The sequence below is a fragment of the Drosophila biarmipes genome, unplaced genomic scaffold, assembly GCF_025231255.1.
Source record: "Drosophila biarmipes strain raj3 unplaced genomic scaffold, RU_DBia_V1.1 ptg000017l, whole genome shotgun sequence".
Classification (NCBI taxonomy): Eukaryota; Metazoa; Arthropoda; class Insecta; order Diptera; family Drosophilidae; genus Drosophila; species Drosophila biarmipes.
In genome coordinates this window covers 89,945-102,566 of record NW_026114535.1, presented here as the reverse complement: position 1 = coordinate 102,566, position 12,622 = coordinate 89,945, and the positions used below count along the sequence as shown (strand labels likewise).

The 12,622-nt window shown below is 38.7% G+C and overlaps 1 protein-coding gene across 1 annotated transcript in view; it reads right to left on the bottom strand.

Annotated features, from left to right (window-relative positions):
- Positions 1-12,622, bottom strand: part of LOC127012042 (uncharacterized) — an 82,118-nt gene that overhangs the window by 53,301 nt on the left and 16,195 nt on the right. The window lies entirely within an intron of this gene.

Here is a 12,622-nt window from a genome sequence, read left to right as displayed (position 1 = left end):
TATGAAACTTGTTGGTCAACAGAATTTAAAATCGGTATTCAACAGGTTCGATACAAAAAATTTATTGTGAAAACCAACACATAGGTACCACATAGAAACTTTTTAATGGAAACTTCAAAGTGTCTTTCCTGTTTGTGTTAGAAATGGTTATGTGGGCATCATACAGATTATAGCGTTTTGGCCATTTTTGGGTGTTGGAGTGGGCGTAGCAAACATTTTGGAGTCAACTGAAAGCTATTAACAAGGCTAATACATTTTAGTCAAAATTTATTTTTTTTTAACAACTGTGGTCGCTACAGTTTTGGGGGGCTTGTGGGTGTTAAAGTGGGCGTGGCGAAATCCTGGGCTTAAAGGGTAGGTATGGATGAGAGAAATACATTTCAGTTACAATTTTGTTTCTAGATTAAAAGATGCAGGCGCTACAGTCTTTTGCAAATTGTGGGCGTTAAAGTGGGCTCCCTACTAAAACAAACTCGCACTGCGCAGGAATTAGCATGCCACGCCGCACTTCTAGAGCTTCCAAATCTTTCGGACAGACGGACATGGCTGAATTGACTCGGCTAGTGATTCTGATCAAGAATATATATACTTTAAAGGGTCGGAAACGCTTCCGTTAACCTCTTACACACTTTCCGACGAATATAGTATTTCCTTTTACTCTTCGAGTAACGGGTATGACTATCTATTCTTATTCTAATGAAATCAGGGTTTGTCGATGCCCAGAAAGAGTCATTACCAGTTGACAACAAAGTAGGTTTTTAAAGAAACAATGGTAAACACAATTTTTATGACACAAAAGTATTACCATTATCATTGTTTTTATGAATTTTTGCTCTTATATAATATATAAAATGATTCATAATGAATGCAAAATAGTTTCAAGTTGGATATTTAGAACAACGAAAAAGTTTCTTGCTGAATTAAAATAAAAATATTTTATTTGATTTGCCTCATTATTAGTATAGCCCTCTTTACCTTATAATAAGTCGATGCCATCGACTATTAAAATGATTGATAATGTAAATAAAATGTAACTGACACATTTTTAAATACAGACAATCGAACTAGATCGACTCTGCTAGTGATGCTGATTAAGAAAGTAAAAAGATATAAATAAGGTAAAAATGTAGTGACGATCGCATCTGTAGCAATCACAAGTTCTAATATCAGCTTTTGTAACGAAAATGTATTATACGATCTACATAATAAACACATTATCTTAATTTTTTTTTTGAAGAATGTAAAAAAATTAATAAAAATCGTTTAAAAAGCGTACATAGTATTTCTAAATACCTTTCTAACGACGTAAAGCACAAGCCTGTAGCTTCAGAAGTTCATAAGTTACGATTGTACACAATTTAGCTAATTAAAGCTGTTTTCTCGCCAAAGAATCTAGTTTTTCCAAAATTGGTAGAGTTAATAATTAACGTCGTCTAAAATCCTAAGAACTCTAAAATAGAAACCGGCAAACAAAATAAATTTTTCAGTCTTGGTATGCAATCCTTTAAGTTCTTAAATCACGTCCACGTAATGACGAAGAGCACCAGAAGGCTGTGCAAAAGCAAATACTATATAAACACGAAAAAATAAATATCTTTGGTAAGCTATTGATTGTTAGGGGTGATACATTGTAAAGAAGTCTCGTAGGCTCAGTCCCGCCAGGGTCTCTTTACCGAAAATATTTGTAAAGATATGGGACAAAAAGGTCTAGGACGAAAATCGGTTGGCTGGCGTGAGATGTAGAGTGCCAGCCACCGGGATACAGAGTGAGAAAAATAGTTTTTATCGGTGTCTGCAGCAGAGTGAAAAGGGTCAGCGGTAACGCGCATTTGGGCCTGGCTCATAGCATTCGCTACGAGAAGGCCGAGAGAGAGAGGTTCGATTATGGAGACAACTTTTCCCTAGGGCAGGATTTATGCCCTAAAATTTAGGCATTTGTCTTGATTAGATTCTTTTCCTACGAGTGGTATAAAAATTTATTAGACCATTTTTATTTCTTGGTTCATGTTTTTCTCAGCGCTCGCAGGTTAACGGGTTAGGTTAGGTCATGGTATATAAATTCTAGCCTACTCTGGGCGAAGCCGCATCGAGGCCTTCGAGAAATTTCTCATTGCACGGGACTCTCGCTGGCCAAAATGCGGCTTACTGCACTCACTCGTCTTGCTCTTACGCACACACACACACACGTGAATCCGGGTGCTCCGCCGCTGGTCCTGGGTCGGCACACTCTCCTCGGGGTCGTCCAGGTAAACTCCTTCCCACTCCTTCCTTTGCTTCCTGGGTCACTTGGCACCAGTCACTCGACTGCTCCACTTTTCGCACTCCGAACGCAAAAGACTCTCGTTGTCCACATGAATTCGCTCTGCTCGCACTTCTGATCCCGTGCGCCGCGTTTGCAAGAAACCCGCTTCTGATCCCGTGCCCCGCGTGTCTAAGAGTCCCGCTTCTGATCCCGAGCGTCGCCTTTGCAAGAGTCCCGTTTCTCGCATATTTAGCGCCGCCTTTGCAAGAGTCCCGCCTCTCATACTTCTGATCCCTTGCGCCGTGTGTCTAAGAGACAAGCTTTGCCCCCGCGTTTTGTTCAAGTTTTCGGCTGCTCATGGTTTTTTCCACTCCTCGAAGTTACTGTACTCCTTCCCTCGCTCTGCCGCGGCGGAGCACCCGGACTTACGCGTGTGTGTGTGCGTGCTGAGCAACAGCGATCTGATGGTCGAAGCACTTGGCCAGAACGCTATTTTGTTTTTTTTGCATTCCGAAGCAAACATTTGAAAACGCAACCTCTGAGAAAGCCCTCAAATAGATGTTTTAAAACAACTTCATATACTGGATTTAAAAAGAGATTGTAAAGAAAACTGCTTTTCAGGCAAATTTTTTGACAACCAAAAAATGATTAGAGATGTACATTAGAAAACGTATTTAAAAAACGGATGCTTATAACCGATATTTATAATACAAATTAAATTTACATTAATTTAAACAATCCTTATTGAACTTATGATTTAGCTCAATAGATCGTTTTCGTCTTCTAACTTCCTCGTTCTTATCAATTGGGTCTGTAGATTCCGTCACTTCGATGGGAAGCATCATTACTCGATGTTCATCTTCTTTGTTCTAAAAATATTTATGAAAATATGAAACTTGTTGGTCAACAGAATTTAAAATCGGTATTCAACAGGTTTGATACAAAAAATTTATTGTGAAATCCAACACATAGGTACCACATAGAAACTTTTTAATGGAAACTTCAAAGTGTCTTTCCTGTTTGTGTTAGAAATGGTTATGTGGGCATCATACAGATTATAGCGTTTTGGCCATTTTTGGGTGTTGGAGTAGGCGTAGCAAACATTTTGGAGTCAACTGAAAGCTATTAACAAGGCTAATACATTTTAGTCAAAATTTATTTTTTTTAAACAACTGTGGTCGCTACAGTTTTGGGCGGCTTGTGGGTGTTAAAGTGGGCGTGGCGAAATCCTGGGCTTAAAGGGTAGGTATGGATGAGAGAAATACATTTCAGTTACAATTTTGTTTCTAGATTAAAAGATGCAGGCGCTACAGTCTTTTGCAAATTGTGGGCGTTAAAGTGGGCTCCCTACTAAAACAAACTCGCACTGCGCAGGAATCAGCATGCCACGCCGCACTTCTACAGCTTCCAAATCTTTCGGACAGACGGACATGGCTGAATTGACTCGGCTAGTGATTCTGATCAAGAATATATATACTTTAAAGGGTCGGAAACGCTTCCGTTAACCTCTTACACACTTTCCGACGAATATAGTATTTCCTTTTACTCTTCGAGTAACGGGTATGACTATCTATTCTTATTCTAATGAAATCAGGGTTTGTCAATGCCCAGAAAGAGTCATTACCAGTTGACAACAAAGTAGGTTTTTAAAGAAACAATGGTAAACACAATTTTTATGACACAAAAGTATTACCATTATCATTGTTTTTATGAATTTTTGCTCTTATATAATATATAAAATGATTCATAATGAATGCCAAATAGTTTCAAGTTGGATATTTAGAACAACGAAAAAGTTTCTTGCTGAATTAAAATAAAAATATTTTATTTGATTTGCCTCATTATTAGTATAGCCCTCTTTACCTTATAATAAGTCGATGCCATCGACTATTAAAATGATTGATAATGTAAATAAAATGTAACTGACACATTTTTAAATACAGACAATCGAACTAGATCGACTCTGCTAGTGATGCTGATTAAGAAAGTAAAAAGATATAAATAAGGTAAAAATGTAGTGACGATCGCATCTGTAGCAATCACAAGTTCTAATATCAGCTTTTGTAACGAAAATGTATTATACGATCTACATAATAAACACATTATCTTAATTTTTTTTTTGAAGAATGTAAAAAAATTAATAAAAATCGTTTAAAAAGCGTACATAGTATTTCTAAATACCTTTCTAACGACGTAGAGCACAAGCCTGTAGCTTCAGAAGTTCATAAGTTACGATTGTACACAATTTAGCTAATTAAAGCTGTTTTCTCGCCAAAGAATCTAGTTTTTCCAAAATTGGTAGAGTTAATAATTAACGTCGTCTAAAATCCTAAGAACTCTAAAATAGAAACCGGCAAACAAAATAAATTTTTCAGTCTTGGTATGCAATCCTTTAAGTTCTTAAATCACGTCCACGTAATGACGAAGAGCACCAGAAGGCTGTGCAAAAGCAAATACTATATAAACACGAAAAAATAAATATCTTTGGTAAGCTATTGATTGTTAGGGGTGATACATTGTAAAGAAGTCTCGTAGGCTCAGTCCCGCCAGGGTCTCTTTACCGAAAATATTTGTAAAGATATGGGACAAAAAGGTCTAGGACGAAAATCGGTTGGCTGGCGTGAGATGTAGAGTGCCAGCCACCGGGATACAGAGTGAGAAAAATAGTTTTTATCGGTGTCTGCAGCAGAGTGAAAAGGGTCAGCGGTAACGCGCATTTGGGCCTGGCTCATAGCATTCGCTACGAGAAGGCCGAGAGAGAGAGGTTCGATTATGGAGACAACTTTTCCCTAGGGCAGGATTTATGCCCTAAAATTTAGGCATTTGTCTTGATTAGATTCTTTTCCTACGAGTGGTATAAAAATTTATTAGACCATTTTTATTTCTTGTTTCATGTTTTTCTCAGCGCTCGCAGGTTAACGGGTTAGGTTAGGTCATGGTATATAAATTCTAGCCTACTCTGGGCGAAGCCGCATCGAGGCCTTCGAGAAATTTCTCATTGCACGGGACTCTCGCTGGCCAAAATGCGGCTTACTGCACTCACTCGTCTTGCTCTTACGCACACACACACGCGTGAATCCGGGTGCTCCGCCGCTGGTCCACATGAATTCGCTCCCGTGCGCCGCGTTTGCAAGAAACCCGCTTCTGATCCCGTGCCCCGCGTGTCTAAGAGTCCCGCTTCTGATCCCGAGCGTCGCCTTTGCAAGAGTCCCGTTTCTCGCATATTTAGCGCCGCCTTTGCAAGAGTCCCGCCTCTCATACTTCTGATCCCTTGCGCCGTGTGTCTAAGAGACAAGCTTTGCCCCCGCGTTTTGTTCAAGTTTTCGGCTGCTCATGGTTTTTTCCACTCCTCGAAGTTTCTGTACTCCTTTCTCTCGCTCTGCCGCGGCGGAGCACCCGGACTTACGCGTGTGTGTGTGCGTGCTGAGCAACAGCGATCTGATGGTCGAAGCACTTGGCCAGAACGCTATTTTGTTTTTTTTGCATTCCGAAGCAAACATTTGAAAACGCAACCTCTGAGAAAGCCCTCAAATAGATGTTTTAAAACAACTTCATATACTGGATTTAAAAAGAGATTGTAAAGAAAACTGCTTTTCAGTCAAATTTTTTGACAACCAAAAAATGATTAGAGATGTACATTAGAAAACGTATTTAAAAAACGGATGCTTATAACCGATATTTATAATACAAATTAAATTTACATTAATTTAAACAATCCTTATTGAACTTATGATTTAGCTCAATAGATCGTTTTCGTCTTCTAACTTCCTCGTTCTTATCAATTGGGTCTGTAGATTCCGTCACTTCGATGGGAAGCATCATTACTCGATGTTCATCTTCTTTGTTCTAAAAATATTTATGAAAATATGAAACTTGTTGGTCAACAGAATTTAAAATCGGTATTCAACAGGTTTGATACAAAAAATTTATTGTGAAATCCAACACATAGGTACCACATAGAAACTTTTTAATGGAAACTTCAAAGTGTCTTTCCTGTTTGTGTTAGAAATGGTTATGTGGGCATCATACAGATTATAGCGTTTTGGCCATTTTTGGGTGTTGGAGTAGGCGTAGCAAACATTTTGGAGTCAACTGAAAGCTATTAACAAGGCTAATACATTTTAAATTTATTTTTTTTAAACAACTGTGGTCGCTACAGTTTTGGGCGGCTTGTGGGTGTTAAAGTGGGCGTGGCGAAATCCTGGGCTTAAAGGGTAGGTATGGATGAGAGAAATACATTTCAGTTACAATTTTGTTTCTAGATTAAAAGATGCAGGCGCTACAGTCTTTTGCAAATTGTGGGCGTTAAAGTGGGCTCCCTACTAAAACAAACTCGCACTGCGCAGGAATCAGCATGCCACGCCGCACTTCTACAGCTTCCAAATCTTTCGGACAGACGGACATGGCTGAATTGACTCGGCTAGTGATTCTGATCAAGAATATATATACTTTAAAGGGTCGGAAACGCTTCCGTTAACCTCTTACACACTTTCCGACGAATATAGTATTTCCTTTTACTCTTCGAGTAACGGGTATGACTATCTATTCTTATTCTAATGAAATCGGGGTTTGTCAATGCCCAGAAAGAGTCATTACCAGTTGACAACAAAGTAGGTTTTTAAAGAAACAATGGTAAACACAATTTTTATGACACAAAAGTATTACCATTATCATTGTTTTTATGAATTTTTGCTCTTATATAATATATAAAATGATTCATAATGAATGCAAAATAGTTTCAAGTTGGATATTTAGAACAACGAAAAAGTTTCTTGCTGAATTAAAATAAAAATATTTTATTTGATTTGCCTCATTATTAGTATAGCCCTCTTTACCTTATAATAAGTCGATGCCATCGACTATTAAAATGATTGATAATGTAAATAAAATGTAACTGACACATTTTTAAATACAGACAATCGAACTAGATCGACTCTGCTAGTGATGCTGATTAAGAAAGTAAAAAGATATAAATAAGGTAAAAATGTAGTGACGATCGCATCTGTAGCAATCACAAGTTCTAATATCAGCTTTTGTAACGAAAATGTATTATACGATCTACATAATAAACACATTATCTTAATTTTTTTTTTGAAGAATGTAAAAAAATTAATAAAAATCGTTTAAAAAGCGTACATAGTATTTCTAAATACCTTTCTAACGACGTAGAGCACAAGCCTGTAGCTTCAGAAGTTCATAAGTTACGATTGTACACAATTTAGCTAATTAAAGCTGTTTTCTCGCCAAAGAATCTAGTTTTTCCAAAATTGGTAGAGTTAATAATTAACGTCGTCTAAAATCCTAAGAACTCTAAAATATAAACCGGCAAACAAAATAAATTTTTCAGTCTTGGTATGCAATCCTTTAAGTTCTTAAATCACGTCCACGTAATGACGAAGAGCACCAGAAGGCTGTGCAAAAGCAAATACTATATAAACACGAAAAAATAAATATCTTTGGTAAGCTATTGATTGTTAGGGGTGATACATTGTAAAGAAGTCTCGTAGGCTCAGTCCCGCCAGGGTCTCTTTACCGAAAATATTTGTAAAGATATGGGACAAAAAGGTCTAGGACGAAAATCGGTTGGCTGGCGTGAGATGTAGAGTGCCAGCCACCGGGATACAGAGTGAGAAAAATAGTTTTTATCGGTGTCTGCAGCAGAGTGAAAAGGGTCAGCGGTAACGCGCATTTGGGCCTGGCTCATAGCATTCGCTACGAGAAGGCCGAGAGAGAGAGGTTCGATTATGGAGACAACTTTTCCCTAGGGCAGGATTTATGCCCTAAAATTTAGGCATTTGTCTTGATTAGATTCTTTTCCTACGAGTGGTATAAAAATTTATTAGACCATTTTTATTTCTTGGTTCATGTTTTTCTCAGCGCTCGCAGGTTAACGGGTTAGGTTAGGTCATGGTATATAAATTCTAGCCTACTCTGGGCGAAGCCGCATCGAGGCCTTCGAGAAATTTCTCATTGCACGGGACTCTCGCTGGCCAAAATGCGGCTTACTGCACTCACTCGTCTTGCTCTTACGCACACACACACGCGTGAATCCGGGTGCTCCGCCGCTGGTCCACATGAATTCGCTCCCGTGCGCCGCGTTTGCAAGAAACCCGCTTCTGATCCCGTGCCCCGCGTGTCTAAGAGTCCCGCTTCTGATCCCGAGCGTCGCCTTTGCAAGAGTCCTGTTTCTCGCATATTTAGCGCCGCCTTTGCAAGAGTCCCGCTTCTCATACTTCTGATCCCTTGCGCCGTGTGTCTAAGAGACAAGCTTTGCCCCCGCGTTTTGTTCAAGTTTTCGGCTGCTCATGGTTTTTTCCACTCCTCGAAGTTTCTGTACTCCTTTCCCTCGCTCTGCCGCGGCGGAGCACCCGGACTTACACGTGTGTGTGTGCGTGCTGAGCAACAGCGATCTGATGGTCGAAGCACTTGGCCAGAACGCTATTTTGTTTTTTTTGCATTCCGAAGCAAACATTTGAAAACGCAACCTCTGAGAAAGCCCTCAAATAGATGTTTTAAAACAACTTCATATACTGGATTTAAAAAGAGATTGTAAAGAAAACTGCTTTTCAGTCAAATTTTTTGACAACCAAAAAATGATTAGAGATGTACATTAGAAAACGTATTTAAAAAACGGATGCTTATAACCGATATTTAGAATACAAATTAAATTTACATTAATTTAAACAATCCTTATTGAACTTATGATTTAGCTCAATAGATCGTTTTCGTCTTCTAACTTCCTCGTTCTTATCAATTGGGTCTGTAGAGTCCGTCACTTCGATGGGAAGCATCATTACTCGATGTTCATCTTCTTTGTTCTAAAAATATTTATGAAAATATGAAACTTGTTGGTCAACAGAATTTAAAATCGGTATTCAACAGGTTTGATACAAAAAATTTATTGTGAAAACCAACACATAGGTACCACATAGAAACTTTTTAATGGAAACTTCAAAGTGTCTTTCCTGTTTGTGTTAGAAATGGTTATGTGGGCATCATACAGATTATAGCGTTTTGGCCATTTTTGGGTGTTGGAGTGGGCGTAGCAAACATTTTGGAGTCAACTGAAAGCTATTAACAAGGCTAATACATTTTAGTCAAAATTTATTTTTTTTTAACAACTGTGGTCGCTACAGTTTTGGGGGGCTTGTGGGTGTTAAAGTGGGCGTGGCGAAATCCTGGGCTTAAAGGGTAGGTATGGATGAGAGAAATACATTTCAGTTACAATTTTGTTTCTAGATTAAAAGATGCAGGCGCTACAGTCTTTTGCAAATTGTGGGCGTTAAAGTGGGCTCCCTACTAAAACAAACTCGCACTGCGCAGGAATTAGCATGCCACGCCGCACTTCTACAGCTTCCAAATCTTTCGGACAGACGGACATGGCTGAATTGACTCGGCTAGTGATTCTGATCAAGAATATATATACTTTAAAGGGTCGGAAACGCTTCCGTTAACCTCTTACACACTTTCCGACGAATATAGTATTTCCTTTTACTCTTCGAGTAACGGGTATGACTATCTATTCTTATTCTAATGAAATCAGGGTTTGTCGATGCCCAGAAAGAGTCATTACCAGTTGACAACAAAGTAGGTTTTTAAAGAAACAATGGTAAACACAATTTTTATGACACAAAAGTATTACCATTATCATTGTTTTTATGAATTTTTGCTCTTATATAATATATAAAATTATTCAAAATGAATGCAAAATTGTTTCAAGTTGGATATTTAGAACAACGAATAAGTTTCTTGCTGAATTAAAATAAAAATATTTTATTTGATTTGCCTCATTATTAGTATAGCCCTCTTTACCTTATAATAAGTCGATGCCATCGACTATTAAAATGATTGATAATGTAAATAAAATGTAACTTACACATTTTTAAATACAGACAACCGAACTAGATCGACTCTGCTAGTGATGCTGATTAAGAAAATAAAAAGATATAAATAAGGTAAAAATGTAGTGACGATCGCATCTGTAGCAATCACAAGTTCTAATATCAGCTTTTGTAACGAAAATGTATAATACGATCAACATAATAAATACATTATCTTAATTTTTTTTTTTTGAAGAATGTAAAAAAATTAATAAAAATCGTTTAAAAAGCGTACATAGTATTTCTAAATACCTTTCTAACGACGTAGAGCACAAGACATAAGTTACGATTGTACACAATTTAGCTAATTAAAGCTGTTTTCTCGCCAAAGAATCTAGTTTTTCCAAAATTGGTAGAGTTAATAATTAACGTCGTCTAAAATCCTAAGAACTCTAAAATAGAAACCGGCAAACAAAATAAATTTTTCAGTCTTGGTATGCAATCCTTTAAGTTCTTAAATCACGTCCACGTAATGACGAAGAGCACCAGAAGGCTGTGCAAAAGCGAATACTATATAAACACGAAAAAATGAATATCTTTGGTAAGCTATTGATTGTTAGGGGTGATACATTGTAAAGAAGTCTCGTAGGCTGGGATATGCTCAGTCCCGCCAGGCTCTCTTTACCGAAAATATTTGTAAAGATATGGGACAAAAAGGTCTAGGTCGAAAATCGGTTGGCTGGCGTGAGATGTAGAGTGCCAGCCACCGGGATACGGAGTGAGAAAAATAGTTTTTATCGGTGTCTGCAGCAGAGTGAAAAGGGTCAGCGGTAACGCGCATTTGGGCCTGGCTCATAGCATTCGCTACGAGAAGGCCGAGAGAGAGAGGTTCGATTATGGAGACAACTTTTCCCTAGGGCAGGATTTATGCCCTAAAATTTAGGCATTTGTCTTGATTAGATTCTTTTCCTACGAGTTGTATAAAAATTTATTAGACCATTTTTATTTCTTGGTTCATGTTTTTCTCAGCGCTCGCAGGTTAACGGGTTAGGTTAGGTCATGGTATATAAATTCTAGCCTACTCTGGGCGAAGCCGCATCGAGGCCTTCGAGAAATTTCTCATTGCACGGGACTCTCGCTGGCCAAAATGCGGCTTACTGCACTCACTCGTCTTGCTCTTACGCACACACACACACACGTGAATCCGGGTGCTCCGCCGCTGGTCCTGGGTCGGCACACTCTCCTCGGGGTCGTCCAGGTAAACTCCTTCCCACTCCTTCCTTTGCTTCCTGGGTCACTTGGCACCAGTCACTCGACTGCTCCACTTTTCGCACTCCGAACGCAAAAGACTCTCGTTGTCCACATGAATTCGCTCTGCTCGCACTTCTGATCCCGTGCGCCGCGTTTGCAAGAAACCCGCTTCTGATCCCGTGCCCCGCGTGTCTAAGAGTCCCGCTTCTGATCCCGAGCGTCGCCTTTGCAAGAGTCCCGTTTCTCGCATATTTAGCGCCGCCTTTGCAAGAGTCCCGCTTCTCATACTTCTGATCCCTTGCGCCGTGTGTCTAAGGGTCAAGCTTTGCCACGGCGTTTTGTTCAAGTTTTCGGCTGCTCATGGTTTTTTCCACTCCTCGAAGTTACTGTACTCCTTCCCTCGCTCTGCCGCGGCGGAGCACCCGGACTTACGCGTGTGTGTGTGCGTGCTGAGCAACAGCGATCTGATGGTCGAAGCACTTGGCCAGAACGCTATTTTGTTTTTTTTGCATTCCGAAGCAAACATTTGAAAACGCAACCTCTGAGAAAGCCCTCAAATAGATGTTTTAAAACAACTTCACATACTGGATTTAAAAAGAGATTGTAAAGAAAACTGCTTTTCAGTCAAATTTTTTGACAACCAAAAAATGATTAGAGATGTACATTAGAAAACGTATTTAAAAAAACGGATGCTTATAACCGATATTTATAATACAAATTAAATTTACATTAATTTAAACAATCCTTATTGAACTTATGATTTAGCTCAATAGATCGTTTTCGTCTTCTAACTTCCTCGTTCTTATCAATTGGGTCTGTAGATTCCGTCACTTCGATGGGAAGCATCATTACTCGATGTTCATCTTCTTTGTTCTAAAAATATTTATGAAAATATGAAACTTGTTGGTCAACAGAATTTAAAATCGGTATTCAACAGGTTTGATACAAAAAATTTATTGTAAAAACCAACACATAGGTACCACATAGAAACTTTTTAATGGAAACTTCAAAGTGTCTTTCCTGTTTGTGTTAGAAATGGTTATGTGGGCATCATACAGATTATAGGGTTTTGTCCATGTTTGGGTGTTGGAGTGGGCGTAGCAAACGTATTTAAAGTCAACTGAAAGCTGTTAACAAGGCTAATACATTTAAGTCAAAATTTATTTTTTTTAAACAACTGTGGTCGCTACAGTTTTGGGGGGCTTGTGGGTGTTAAGTGGGCGTGGCGAAATCCTGGGCTTAAAGGGTAGGTATGGATGAGAGAAATACATTTCAGTTACAATTTTGTTTCTAGATTAAAAGATGCAGT